We start from the raw sequence: 15434 nt of genomic DNA on the forward strand, positions 1-15434 counted from the left end.
TTTTGCTGGAATGCACCGAAAATGTTATATAATGAGCCAGTTCGAGCCCATAAAATGTTTCATTGATTTTAATGAGCATTTAACCGCTCCTTTCCGACTTCAAAAATTGGAGAAAAATGAAAAAATATTGAATTTCTTTAAAATCCAATGTGAAAATTATTTTTCAAAATTAAATCATAGACTAATTAATTAAAAAGCGCCATTAATCATAGTAATTATTACCACGCAATAGTATCATACATTTTCGAGAACTACATATATAGATAATAAAATTTCAAAAAAGAAATCTTCAAATTTGATTTATAATACCTCATGCATAATGAATATTATTTTTTGGAATAATATTGTCCCTTGTTATCAAATGATAGAAGTTCTTTCCTAGCTTGAAGTTTAGCATGAATGTATCCATCTCGTGCAGTTTCACCACGAACTTTTATTGCAGCTTCGGTTATAGTTTCACACAACGTTTCACAGCTTGCGTGTGACAGGGAAATTTCTCGAAAGTAAACTCTGTAGAATGTTCTTTGCACATTTCTTTCCATTGTTGGTCTCTTAGATGCATTGTAAGAGGTGGCTCTGTTACAACACAGTTTGCCCAATCTACTGAATCAACAACTTCAAAATTGAGTTTAGGACGCTCAAAAAATCGTACACCATCCGAGCTCTTCGTCTTCTTATTTCTAGAGTTCAGAATGCGCCTAACAGCTAATTCCCGAATGTATTTTCTTGAGTCAGACAACTTTGTCAACAGTAGCTGTTCAGGATGAGCAAAATATGCATTACTTGAGAGAACTCCGAAAATTATCTCCTTAACGTTGTCTGGAAACTGCTTGCAAGAGAAATCATTTTCCAAAAATGTTGGGCGCGGTGCTGGCAGTTCGGTTTTATTTTTATTTCAAACCACATTGGAGCATAAACTAAAATTACATACTTTACAAGCATTGTAAGGTTTTCTGATGGAGTTGGAGTGCCTATATACAAGCGTAACAAACGGTTTGTAGTTGTCAGCCATCGCGCATGACTGACTGAGTTTGCCTGGGCTACTTACTGTCAGCCACGCTTGAACGACAACTACCATCTTTTACGGCAAGACAGATTCTATACAAATATTGTTGTTTAGTACTTAAATTTTTTATATCTTCCATGTTCAAAACCAGAAGATTGCAGTCAATTTTATCAAATATGACCGGCGGATTTTTTTCCCAATCTCTAAGAAGTTGTTCGATAGCTCTAGAATATAAATGTGGCCACTTTGTGCAACCGTCCAATTCCAGTATAAGATGCCTCAGTGGCAACTCATTGTGGACATTGGACACAAGACAGGACCCCTTTAATTGCTTAATTCCCAACTGTGGAGGTGTAGAATTACAGCATTTCTTGTCGGGGGGTTTTGTCTCTTAAGTGGGTCATCAAGTCGAGAGGAAGAAATGGCTTGAGAAAAAGAAGAATACTTGCGTTCAATTTATTAATCAGTTTAAAGGACTTCAGAGGATTCACATTTTTTTAATACTCAAGGGCTCTATTTGTCAAATATATATAAAATAGTTATAAAATAATCTTAGTTATAATAGAAGTAGTTGAGCGCCGTTTATTACCCAGGAGAAACAATTGGAACCGAAGATGCTGGAACCGAACACGCCAGAATTGGAACCGAAGATGAATTAGCATCTTATGTAACTATTTTTTTTATTTGAGTGTGTGCATTTTTTAAAATTGGCGTACAAATGTCGCATAAAATTGATTGAATTTTCACTGTTTTTTCTAAGTAACGTATTGCGTAACATTTCAGTACTTACTTATTTCGAAACTACTTTTATTTATTTATTTATTTTTTTCATTTTTCCAATGTTTCAGTCTTAAAGGAGCGTAGCTAAATATTCTACGAAATGTATGAAAGTCTTTGAGGATTTCAACTAATTCACTGACAGATACTTCTAATGTTTGCTGAAACTGGCTTCAAATTTTTATTTTCGACCCCCCCCCCCTTTTTTTTTTGAAAAAGTGCATTTTTGCCCTTTTCTTCAGTTTTTCAAGGTCAAATAGCGCTGGCTAAATATTAAAAAAATTTAGCGAAATTTTTTATGGGTAATAACGGGCCCATATAGCAACTTTTCCGCACTATCCAAAAACAGATTTCCAAAAAAAGTTTTTTCGGCCCACCCTAGTGCACACCCCCATGCTACAAACTAACTTTGCCAAATTTCATGAAAATCGGCCGAACGGTCTAGGCGCTATACGCGTCACAGAGGTCCAAACATCCTACAGACATCCAGACATCCTCCGGACAGAAAGACTTTGAGTTTTATTATTATTAGTAAAGATAAAGATAAAGATAAAGATTGGTAAATGCAGTGTTTTGAGTTACTGTAGTAGATCTGAGCCATTCTTGCATCCTTATAAAAATGACCAACAGTGTTTATTGCGTTCTGACTTTGCTACGGATTTGGGCATCACTTTTAGTACTCAACTTGATTTTATGCAACAAACAACAACATTGTTTCGGAGGCGTATAAGGTTCTGGGATTTTTAAAGCTAAGACTAAAGATTTTTCTAATGAACGAGCGCTTAAAACATTTTATTTTTGTCTTGTGCGCTCCAAACTTGAGTACTGCAGTCTTATTTGGGATCTTTTCTACAATAATAAAGCTAAAATTCTTGAGCAGATTCAATCCAAATTTGTTTATTACTTATGTTACAGAACTAATAATCAAGATATTTTAACTTATTTTTACTCTCATTTATGTAATACTAAATGTACCCGACGCCCGTTGCTACGCCAACAAAAAAATACATCATTATACTGATTTCATGACAATCGGTTGAACGGGGCAGAAGTTGCTACTCTGCAGTGCCACCTGGTGGCGAGTGGCTTCAATGAGCATATTATGCACCTTCTCCGTGGAAAAATACATATATATAGCAATTTTCATAATAATCGGTCCAGGTATCAAGTGAAGCCGTGACTATACTCAAATTTTGTACTCACGCAGTTTGCAAGATCAATCCATTGCTAAAAATATCAAATAGAAAAAGTTTTAAATCCCCCCGTTGCATGAAAAGCCATAAAACAATAAAGAAAGAATTTATTTGTCCAAACTCAAGAAAAATGGCAACAGCTAACTTCTTATCAATGAGATCTTTCACGCGAATTAATTTCTGCAGCCGATCATTTTATTCGTATTTATCCAATGGATTGTGACTTAAATTGAAATAAAAAAGGAACTATCGATCGGATTTTTTTCGAACTGGTCTATAAACATTCCCAGTACCAAAAAATAACAAATGGTTAAAGTTTCAGCCAAATCTGCCGGGTAGTTTTTGAGTTCATGGATGACATACAGACCAACATTCATTTTTATATATATAGATTGATAATGTTTCCACTTTTAAATCACGCCGTGAACTTTTGCGTCTTCTTTTTTTCTATAAGTTTCTACATAATGTAATTGACTGCTCAGATATCGTTAATTCGATGCAACTTGCTGTCCCAAGTAGGACTCTTAAGAGTCGTTCTTCTTTTAAAAAAAATTTTACCAGACGGAACTATGTTGATAATTTTTGTCTTTTTGAATTTTAAAAGCTTTTTAACATTCATTGTCGTGACATAGATATTTTTAACTTGTTATTTTAATATTTTAAGTCTTTATGTTTTACTAGTGATACCCGCACGGCTTTGCCCGTAATAGAAAAATCAAAAGGCTTTTTGGTTCGCCTGTATATTTACAAATAATGCATGGTGAATTTTCTCGCCAGTTGGCTTGTACCCATCTTACGGTTCCACGTTATGATAATTTCGTATCTCGCCATTTGGCTTGTGCCCATGTTACGGTTCCACGTTATGATAATTTCGTAATTGACTCGTCCATCTTATGATATTTTTTTCTTAAAATTGGAATAGAAAAAGAACCAGATCGAATTTTTGAAAAATCGCTTCGAGGTGCACACCCCCATGCTACATACTAACTTTGTGCCAAATTTCATGAATATCGGTCGAACGGTTTAGGCGCTAAGCGCGTCACAAACATCCTACAGACATCCAGACATCCTCCGGACAGAAAGACTTTCAGCTTTATTATTAGTAAAGAATAAAGAATAAAGAATATTAAAAATATATAACTTGTTTTGATTGCTATTTTTATATTATTGTTGCCATTGTAAGGGTCAGTTCACACTAAGGCCGTCCGTCCCGTCCATCTCGTTTTTTTTCCATCTGAAACAGGTTTTCTTTGCTGGTTGCCATAAGAGCAAGCCATCTTGGACGGGACCGGTTTCGATCAGAAGAGCCTTGATATCTGACGGCCGTCAAAAGTAAAACAGCATTTCATTGGTTGCCGCCAAGCAGCGCGCTCTGCTCTTTGGTGGGTGAATTTAGCCACGTGATTGATGTACGGCGATCGTACGTGAAAGCTACCCTATTTTCGTCGGCAGTCAGTCACGTCAAAAAACGGGATGTATGGGACGGACGGCCGAGAAGTGAACAGCCCTTAACTGGATTCTTTCTGTAGAGTGCAATATTTTTAATAAATAATAAATAAATAAGTAAATAAATAAATAAATTGCAAGTATTTAAGGGTGCTTCTTCAAATTCTGTATCAACAAATTGAACATTGCTAGCAGCCTTCGTTATGCCGCAACGTGCTGAGATTGAACGTTGTTAAAATATGCTCGTTATATCATCAAAGTTTCTGGTATCGATAACCTTTTAAGAAGTGAGCGAAGCCATCTCGTAACGATCTATCATCCCAGAGACCAAAATGATAGCTACTAATCCTCATTTATCTACTTTTCCGGAAATGATAACTGTTAAGCTGACCTATTGACAGGACTAAATTTAGTGTCCAGATTCTTTTTAGTATCAGATCTTGAATTTCTTTTCAATTTAAAACTGTCTTCTATTGCTCTTATTTACGCCCATTATGCGACATATATGTTCCATAATGCTCCTTGTTTACTGAGATACCGAAACCTTAATAGTACTAGGCAAAAAAAAAAAAAAAAAATGGAAAAAAAGTAAGAAAATTATTTAAAATGTATATTATTATTATTCGTGATATATTTTTGCTTATTTTTTTATTTATTTACTTATTTTTGTTTTTGTCTTTAAAACACAAACTTCAATAATCTACTTTAGAGCTCATGGCACTCAAAGAGTTAAAATAATAATAAAAGCAGATCAATATGCAGTGGTGTACCCAGCATAGGGCGTTAATTTAGGGTGTCATCCCTCCCCCTCCCCGCTACAAAAGCAAAAAAAAAAGTTCCCTTTAAACATGAAATTCACACAGTTTTCAGAAACTACATTTGCGTCGTAAAGAAATTTTAAGTGGGCTAGGATACAAAGAACAAATAAAAACTATGAAAGATTTTTACATAATTCGCCCTAGACGCAGGCCTTCACAAGGTCAAAAAAAGTAAGGGGTTGAATGAAATTGGTGGCCGCTTAATTATTTCAAACGTACCTCAAACGCATTTAAAAAATAACGGGATTCAGTTTTTGGTACTAAGGGAAGTCCCTACTGGGACTAAGTATTGACAATATGAACCAAATCCTGAGAACAGTAATCACTCCATGATGTAGGGTGGGAAGAGGGGGGGAGTCCTGAATTTTTCCCCCAGGAAAAGTTTTAAAGTTGTAGTTCTAAAAATGAATTTTAGCTGCATATTTTTCAAAAACTTGCAATTCCACTCAGGGTGTCAACCCCCAGACGGGTGACACCCGGGGCGGACCGTCCCCCTTGCCCCTCCCCTTGTAGCGACGCCACTGCAATATGTAATAGGTACCTCATAGAAAAAAATACATTGCACTTTTAAATTAAATATTTTTACGCAAAGCAGATGTAAAACATCGTCATCTCGTGCTGTGGATATCACATGTCTTAGCATAAAATTTGACTCGACGTTAAATCCCGGTTATCACAAATTTGCCATTTCAACTGCGCTTGCGCACGGACTTAGCTGATTTCAAAAAGCTTGCTAAACTTAATTACAAAGATTTTAAATTTGGTAATAAATGTGAGATAGCAACAGATAAAAGTTAGAAATCACTAAGTTTCCTCTGATTTAGTTTTTAGGTCTCGGTAAAGATTGAATTTTGCGTCTTAATTATTAATGGATTCGGTGTTTGAATCGTCTGTTCTTTTTCAGGACCAAATTTTTAACCTCAGAAGAGCGTACTAGAATTGCAGCATCACTTCTAATACAAAGCTGAACCCTCAATTTAAATAAAAATGTATAATACTAAGTTGTTTACGCCTAATGTAAAATATCCGCAAAAGACGGATTTCTGTGCTAATATTCCGATCATTTTTGAAGTACACAACGTGTTTTACGTTTACGTTAAGTAAATATTTTCAAACTAATAAATATTGAAGTGTCATTTTTCTCTTAAGATTATCAGTTATTCATATCCGTAGTTTCATATAATGTATCACGAAACCGCTGTGAACATATTCTAGTCGCATTCATTAATTTGATGGGATTCTCGCTCAGCCTAAATATAAACAAGCAACACGAAATCTTAAAACAGAAAGCCCAAAAAGCTAAGTCCGTGCGCAAGCGCAGTTGAAATGGCAAATTTGTGATAACCGGGATTTAACGTCTAGTTAAAATTTGGTGACTGGGGTTTTCTGCACAACAGTCGAGCTCTTGATTCATTGATGTATTTGCAATGGAATTCCAGATTCATTCTTCATTGCAATCATTCAGGGTTAACTGGAATCATGAAGGTAAGCTTTTGGGTCATAATTCAAGTCCCTGTGGCGTCCTCCTATCATTTAAAAGCTCGTGCAATTGCAGTGTCTGACCATCGATTATATGGAAAGGCTATCCGGTTTATAGGCGGAAATGGACGTAACCATTAGTTTATAGGGGTGTTAGTTGGTTTGTTACAGACGTGCACTTTCGCATCTCTATCAATTAGCCCCATTTTTGTAAAAATTAAAATTTGCTCACGGCAATGTTTTCTTAATCTAAAGTATATTTGATATACATTCTCACTACAAAAATTAATTGATTTATTTATTCACAACATAGTTTTGAGATTACCATTTTGCTTTTATATTCCCGAACGAAATGAAAACATTTTATTTTATTTTTTTGTTGTTTCTATCGTTACTATTTTTGTTTCCCTTCATTTTATTTTACAGAATGCAATAAGGAATAAGGCACTAGTAACATCATAAAACGCGTGTATCAATATCCCATCGTTGTTTTCCCTTCTCCCCTGCCATATTCATTCAGATGGAATCGTCTTTACTTGGCCGATTGCCAAATTACACACAATCCGTAGTCGAACAGTATATTTTGGGCATTTGTGGATTTTATTCATTTTAAACTTTTCAAATAAAGCTGGTTTTCTAGGGTTCCTCTGAGTTATGTGTTTAAAAGTGTATTGCCACACTGCTTAGGTTCAGGCCTGAAATTGATTTGTTTACTTTCATTGAAAAAATCAACTTTATAATTACTATTATTTTACATTGTTTTTGGACGCAATTAAAAAGCGGATTTTGAGCATTGTTTAGTTTTCTCGTTGTTTATCATCTATTCTCTTCATTGAAATTTTCAATTTTGTTGTGAATATGCCTAAGTCAAGCGCAGAAAGAACAAGAGCGTGACGTGAGAGAAAACGTGTGGGTGAAGTGACAGTTCAGAAGGTAAAAAAAGGAAAACATTAAAGTTCTACTTCTATCGTGTGTCTTTGCGACACACATTTTGTTTTTCCTTATTAAACTATCGTACGGTTTTTTGGTAAGTATCTGCATAATAACAAACATTAGGAACCCGTCTGACATCACTGGATAATAATTTTATTTTTAGAATTTGAATTCCAGCTAAATAATTATAGAAACTCAAGCCCTTAGATAAGAACAATAAAAAACTTGTCTCTGAGGCATTTTTCTTTCTTTTCTCCCCTCTTTCTTGGAATGAACCATTTCACTCTTAAGTGATTTTTTTTTTTCTCCTGAAACCTGTTTCTTCACAATGGAGTTCCACGCGAAAAAAATAAAAACATTAGAAGATGCATTACGTAAGGAGCAAACTGTTGATTGAAAGTCAGTTTATCTTAAGAATTTTCAGACTAAAGTAAAAAAAAAATTGCTCCTCGCAGGACATTAACCACTCTGTTTGCGAAAACGAAAGCTGCAGCGGTTTGACCACGTGATGCCCGAAGTTGCTTTTTTTCATCGTGACGTCACAGATGCGAAGCCGACACTTCATTTTCCACACTAATTACCAGACATGAGCCGATGCGAGCGGCAGGTGGTTTTTGTTGACAGTGAAATTGCAATATAGGGATAGAGAGAAGATGAGGGCGAGCGATGCTTTTCTGTGTTCGACTGGGTAAGCGTGTGCTTTTATTTTTAAATAATCACATATAAATTTACATTGGGCACTGGCTGTAGCTTTTTATTGTTTTGAACTTCTGGATGGCCGAATATTTCACACTTGCAAAAGTTTTCCATAGAATACTTCTATATAGTCTACTTCTTGAACGCACTAAGTTCAGGGCTGTCATTTGGGGGTGGGGGTGGGGGGGGTCAATTGCCCTCCCTGTTTTTTTTTAAATTAATGTATTCACAGGTAAATAGGCGGGGGGGGGGGCGGGGTTTTTTCTGTTTTTGGTACAATTTACATTTAGTATGTACTCTTAGCCCTCCCCTCTTCCCCCTCAGAAAAACTCGAAATGACGGGCCTGACTTCGTGATAAAACAGCACTTGTTGCTTTTCCCATTTGTTGAAAATGAGAAGATCTTGGAGGCTAAGCTACGTATTTCATGCAACTCAATAATGTCTCTTTTATTAACTACTAGTGGTACCCGCACGGCTTTGCCCGTAATGGAAAAATTAAAAGGTCTTTTGGTTCGCCTGTATATTTACAAATAATGTATGGTGAATTTTCTCGCCAATTGGCTTGTACCCATGTTACGGTTCCACGTTATGATGATTTCGTATCTCGCCAATTGGCTTGTGCCCATGTTACGGTTCCTCGTTATAAGAATTTCGTAATTTACTCGTCCATCTTATGATATTTTTGTTCTTAAAATTGGAATAGAAAAAGAACCACATCGAATTTTTGAAAAATCGCTTCGAGGTGCACACCCCCATGCTACAAAGTAACTTTGTGCCAAATTTCATGAAAATCGGCCGAACGGTCTAGGCGCTATGCGCGTCGCAGAGATCCAGACATCCTACAGATATCCTCCGGCCAGAGATACTTTCAGCTTTATTATTAGTAAAATGACATATTTAACTAAATTTTTTAAAAATTCTTTTTTAAATTAAAAGTGAAACCTATCTTAATTTGACCGCTCAATTTGTTTGCCTACTTATTATTATTATTTTACGAAGATATTTTAAAATATACACATGTTTTTTTTTTTTTTTTCATAAAAGAAAAGTTAAGTATGTGTACTAGATTTGCACGAATTATTAGAAAGATTTTTGCTTCAGTTAGCAAATGTTAAATTTCAGAACAAAGTTCAACGCGAAATCCTACTCCGCCTAATTTGTATCGAATTTGAAATTCTTTTCAGCCCCCTCCCCCCCCATCTCTGTGTCTTTCTTCTTTAAGCAACAAACAGGACATGGTTTTAAATACACATCAAAAAGAAAAACACAATGCTCATGGAAATCGTGGGAGGAGTAAAGTCAGGGTTTAATTTTAATTTTTTAACAAAAAAATTGTAGGAACCCTCTGTGATTCCAAGAACTTATTTTCGTACATAAACAGTCAGGATACTGTCGAATACGCAAAAATTCTCATAAAGTTGAAAAGAAGAGTACCCCCTGTGTGCCCCCTGACCATTCGTCCCGCTTTGAATGGGATAATCTTCTGTTCTTCAGAAGCCAGTTTCGCCGAATGTCCATGATTTGATTATGATGAGCACTTTTACATTATTGTTACTGAAAGCATTTTATACTTGTCTGGCACTCAGGGCCCGACTAACTAAAAGTGAGGCCCAAGGCCCACAATAATTTGGAGGCCCCCTGAAGGCTATTATTTTAAAAATGTGTGTATTTTTTGTATAGTTGTAATTAGAGACGTACCGAGTAGCACTTTGGCCGAGTACCGAGTACTCGGCCTTTCACTACTCGGCCGAGTACCGAGTTACCGAGTACTCAGCCTTTCACTACTCGGCCGAGTTACCATGTACCAATTATGTTTTAAGAAGAACCACCGACACACATGTGATGAATTTTGAACTTATTGGAATAGTAGTATAGACCTCCTTGTCCATATAATAGTTTTTTAAAACTAAATTCGTGCTGAAATTTAATTACGCATTGTATAAACAATTTTGTTTGTGTCAAAAATTTTGCAAAAAAAATATTTTTAAAATTGAAAATAAATAAGTAAAAGGTATGATTAATCAAGTTGGATTTAAAAGCAGATAAAATAAATGTGCAGGAACATTGCAGACAAGTGTTTCTGCCCCCCCCCCCCGTTACAAGGAACGTCTTTTTCAGTGCATAACATGTGAGCTAAAGAATGTAAAGACATTCGACAAAAAAATCTGACTTTTGTCGGATGCCTTTAAATCCACGAGCTCCCATTTTGTGCATTGAAAAAGGAATTCCTTGCAACGCCAAAACACGTGTCTGCAGTGTTTCAGCACTGTGCTTTTAACGTTGTTTTATTTCCTTTTATTTTTAAAGCAAAGGTATTTTTATATTTTTTATTACTAATTTTTGTTTGTAGAAAAAATCCATTTTTAATACAAAAATTCCATATTTTCTATATTTACCTTTTTTGCAGAATTTTTAATAAATAAGTTTTATTAACTTTGGGGACATTATTCCATTGAAGCATTACAAACTTCATTATTCTCAAAATTTAAATTTGACTTATAAATTTTAATTGTAAATGATTGCAAAATATAATGCTTGCTTTTTTTTATATAAATTTTAGTGTCTGTCTTGGACGGTATTCAGTTTTTTGCAACTACTCGGTATTGGCAGAGTATCTGATCAGAATTTGCCCGAGTACCGAGTACTCGGCACATTGGCCGAGTACCGAGTAGTTACCGAGTACTCGGTACGTCACTAGTTGTAATGCTATGCATAATTCTTTAAGTAATTCATGGCCCTTAGGAAGAGGGGGCCCCAGGCCCAGGCCTAGTAGGCCTGTGCGGTAATCAGGCCCTGCGGCACTAGCGCACTCTCAGAAAGGGTTTTTCTGTCATAAATAAATCTCAGTTCTTTACTATCAACGTAATTGTAAGGAATCCCGCTAAGAATTTCTTTTATGTTTAAAATGAGCTCTAAATATTCTAAGTGGATTTGTTCTTCAGAAAACTATTAGTTCACGTAAATTCTTCATTTTCACTTATTCAGTTCTGTTCTTAAAATTGTATGTACATATTTTTTAAAAAAAATATTCTCTCCCAAAAACTTTGTTGCTTCGATTTGAAGAAAAAAAAACACACGGTTGCCGTAGGGATGAGCAAATAATGCTAAATTTACGTTGCGCGTGGAAATCGCGTGGTAAGCAGTCAAATGTTGAAAGGTTTTTTAATATAAGCTACCTTTTTATGTTATCAAGACGGGGCAACATTACTTTAAAACAATTTCTGACGAGCATCTATCCAGCTCGAACTGTGTCCCGTAAGAGCTCAACTTTTGCCTCTAAAAGGTGCAAAAAAAAAAAAAAAAAAAAAAAGTGCAGAAAATTTTAAAAAAGCGAAGTGAGTCGCACAGGTTTGTGAGCGCAAAAAATAAATAAATAGGAAAGATGCACCATAAAGTAAAAAAAAAAACGATAAATTTTTAAGAAAAAATTTACAAAATAAGAAAATTTGCGTTAAAATAAAAAATAAATTTAAAAAAGATTGAAAATAAATAAAAAATGTGCTCAGGCTTAAGGGCCTATAGACGGGAGGACGTATTGTTCCAAGGACCGATGGGCCAGCGGGCCAGTCCGCCCCTGCATCTATCGTTCATAACGTGTGGTGTAGTAAATAGTAAAATATCAGGAAGATTAACAATACGTACTCAAGGGGGTTTGGTTCACAAGCAGGGGCGTGCACAGGTGGGGGGGGACACCTGTTGGGCCCTTAGATCATTAACAATCTCAATGGTCCAAAGTTGGGCCCGGGCCCAAGGCTGAAGGAGGGCCGAGATTTTTAAAATGAGGGGTGAAATATATGTAGAGGCCGCGTAGGGGTAAACAATATGGATGGGGTCCCGTTAAAGCCATTTGTGACGGGCCCCGAAATTTCTGTGCACGGCCCTGTTCGTAATCCATCGGCAAATGCGAAAAATTGCTAAAAAAAATCGGCTCAACCAGTACCCAGGTGCCTTTTTGGGATTGAGGTTTTCCATGGCGCCCATCTTTTTTAATAGTAAATGAAAAACTTTTAAAACATACAGTGGCTCCCAAAAGTGTTCGTACACTTTGAAATTGTTTACTAAAACCAAAATAACTCGAAACTGAATTCGAATATGAAGTCCAATATTTTTCCACATCATTCCAATGTCATTCTAAATACAACCCAATGGTTTTTTTCAAAATATTGACGGATCTTCTTTTTGAAATGGGTCAGAAAACGAAGAGACAGAAAATAACACACCACAAAAGTCATCGTACACTCAAATATTTTCGAATAAATTCATGATTAAAATTATCATATGCAGTTTTATTAATATTTTTGCATTGTGTTGACCCTTATAAGTCATTTGGCTTTAATGTTTTGTTTATTTATTCCTTAATATTGTACTTATTACTATAAATTTGCTGGTATTCGTAAAAAAACCACAAACACCATTCGAAATTTGAATTTTGTCCTCACAGTAGCGCTAAATTGGTTTGAAATGTCTCTAAATTAGTTATTTTATTCCATTCTATAGTAAAGTGCTTGATAAAATGCTTTAAAGAAAGGAATCGGACCGAAAACAAGGTAAGAAAATGTCAACCGGCAAGTTGACAAAGCGTGATCAGAGATTTAAAACTGAAAAAATTATGAAAAATACACATTTGAGTGCTGTAAAACTTTCTACAGAGTTAAAAGAAAAATTTTGCGTTTAAATTTCACCTAAAATTTTTCGCCAAGTTCTTTGATTAGTTGGATTAAATGGGGCCTCTTCCCGCAGAAATTTTCTTGTTCGCGCGAAAAGAAAACAGAAAGCTTACGCTTTTCGTCGTAAAATCAAGGATAAATAAGCTCAAAACGTTTTAGAATTACGTCTCACTTACAGATAAAAATGAATTCAACAGTTTTGGTTAAATTGTTGCATTAATCATGAGGGTGGAGGTGTTCTAGTGTGAGGGTGCATATCAGCATCAAGACTTGGTAGTTTGGAATTTTTTGATGAAATAATGAATCATGCTATTCCTTTAAATATTTTAAAAACCAATTGTGAACTATTAGCCAAAAATTTGGTTATTGGAAACAACTTTGTTTTTTATCAAGATAACGATATGAAGCACACGGTTTTTCAACGTTTGCGTCTAGTGCCTCGAAAATTGTCGTAAAATTTAGAAAATACGCCCTCAATCTCCAGATTTGAACTTAATGTAACGTATTTAGAGATATCTGGAGGCTAGATTACGAAAATACGGTTTTTAAAACGAAAATAGAGCTGGAAGCAGTAAGACTCGAAGTGCGGTTTGAACACTTACTCAGAAATTACGCAAAAAAAAGAAAGAAAAAGAATGAAATCTATTCCCAGACGTTTAAAAGGTGTTATGAGTACTGTATGATATTCTACTAATTAATAACTTAATAAAAAGTTAGATTATTCAATAATATGTAGACATTTTATAAAGTGTACGAATACTTTTGTGACATAAAATTTCCGGCACTTTTTGGTTTTTGATTCTTTAAAAATTAAGTTTTAATATTTTTTAAACACTTTTCATGTAGTTTTGTTAAAAATTGATCATAGATCTTATAATTAAATACCTATTCCGGAATATTAATTCTAATCAATGGATTGGGGCCCATTTCGTTGAAAGTCGTAGGTGTACGAAGACTTTTGGGAGCCACTGTACATAGAATAAACAAGTTAAATTTTAAATAGCATTCGTTATAATCACTGCGAAGGATGAAATTGTTTATGTTGAGACGTTCAGGTGATAATAATTAGATAATCTGGTTGTTATGTCAGGAGTGCCCACCTAAGAGGGGGGGGGGAATATGGCGCAGACTGTGGCATTGGAATTTTTAGGGGGTTGTTTTGAGGGGTATTTTTCTTATTTTTGAGGGGGGGCTCCACGATATTGAGGACGGTGCACTCCTGCTTTTAGGGGGTCCACCCCTGGTTATATTTAATTTGAGATGCGGTTCACACTTGATATCCACACAAATGTGGAAATCTTAGCACAGGAATTGAGATGGGGAAAAGCAAGATGTATTTCAGGAATCTATTTCAGGACTTTGTTTAAACTAGATACATCTTTACACTTCCCCATAAATAAATAAATATTATTTTTGCAATTCTGATATTTCCTTAGCACCACGTTTACCCAATATTCTCAACTTGGTGCACCGCGCACCCCCACATATCTCCTCTCATCTTCCTAAGGGTACGCGTACCACACTTCGGAAAACATTGAAGCTCTTTTGAAAACTATCGAAAATGATTTAAAGTGTTTCTATATCTTCAATTATTCTTTCCTTGTTGATAGATATTTTTTTTCAAGTGGACATTGAAATCATCTATTGGTAACTCATTGCTAGATGACAGTTTTTATAACTGTTTCGATTATATTGCAATGTACTGCTGATATTAATCCCTTAATCCCTTTAAAATATACTACTAAAAGCCAGGATTCATTTCTGATGAATTTCGTTTGAGTCTGATAAAATGAGCATTGCCATCTAATAATCATCAATAATCAGACAAAAATATATCGCACACCGGCAAAAATAGTGATATACAACTAAAAAAAAAGCATTGGGGGGGGGGGGAATCAAGGTTTTACGCGAAAGTAGTTTTTATCGATTTAGTCTCAAATATTACAATACGTGAAAAATAAAAATAAAACGTGATGTTTTCTGGTAAGTTTTGCTGTCTAAATTAATAATAATTACATACTTAAAGTTCGAAAAAAATTTCTTCTAAGTTATGATATTTTAATCTATTGATGATATCGTCTGTGTGCCAAGCTAACTTTGTGCGAGTTCTGTGGCAAGGAAGAGCATTGAATTTAGATTTTAAATCAATAGCTAGAACGTTTTTTTTTTTTCTAAATTTTGAGTTCTGTCATTTTCTTTCGCAGGGTGCGATATATGAAATTATTTTTCAGAGTTCATCATATTTAGAGAAAATTTCGGAGCGACCCTGTTTGTCCACGCATGAAGCTATAGACTGGGAATTCTGAATAGTAACCACTGGCTTCCAGAGTCACAAAAAATGGTAGCCACTTTTGACTTTTGGTAGCCATTTTTTAAAAATTCAGCGCAAAAAAATAAATTTTCTTAAGTTTGCTCCGA

At 35.1% G+C, this 15434-nt stretch overlaps 2 protein-coding genes across 2 annotated transcripts in view; one reads left to right on the forward strand and one right to left on the reverse strand.

Moving 5' to 3' along the window:
- The window catches only part of LOC129216877 (organic cation transporter protein-like), an 81611-nt gene that overhangs the window by 24515 nt on the left and 41662 nt on the right, over nt 1-15434 (reverse strand). The window lies entirely within an intron of this gene.
- The window catches only part of LOC129216878 (organic cation/carnitine transporter 2-like), a 95688-nt gene continuing 88467 nt past the window's right edge, over nt 8214-15434 (forward strand). Inside the window, exon 1 of the mRNA XM_054851092.1 lies at nt 8214-8340. The gene's annotated coding sequence lies outside the window, so the exon portion shown is untranslated. The remainder of the gene's footprint in view (nt 8341-15434) is intronic.

Source organism: Uloborus diversus, chromosome 2 (genome assembly GCF_026930045.1).
Source record: "Uloborus diversus isolate 005 chromosome 2, Udiv.v.3.1, whole genome shotgun sequence".
In the NCBI taxonomy this organism is placed as follows: domain Eukaryota; kingdom Metazoa; phylum Arthropoda; class Arachnida; order Araneae; family Uloboridae; genus Uloborus; species Uloborus diversus.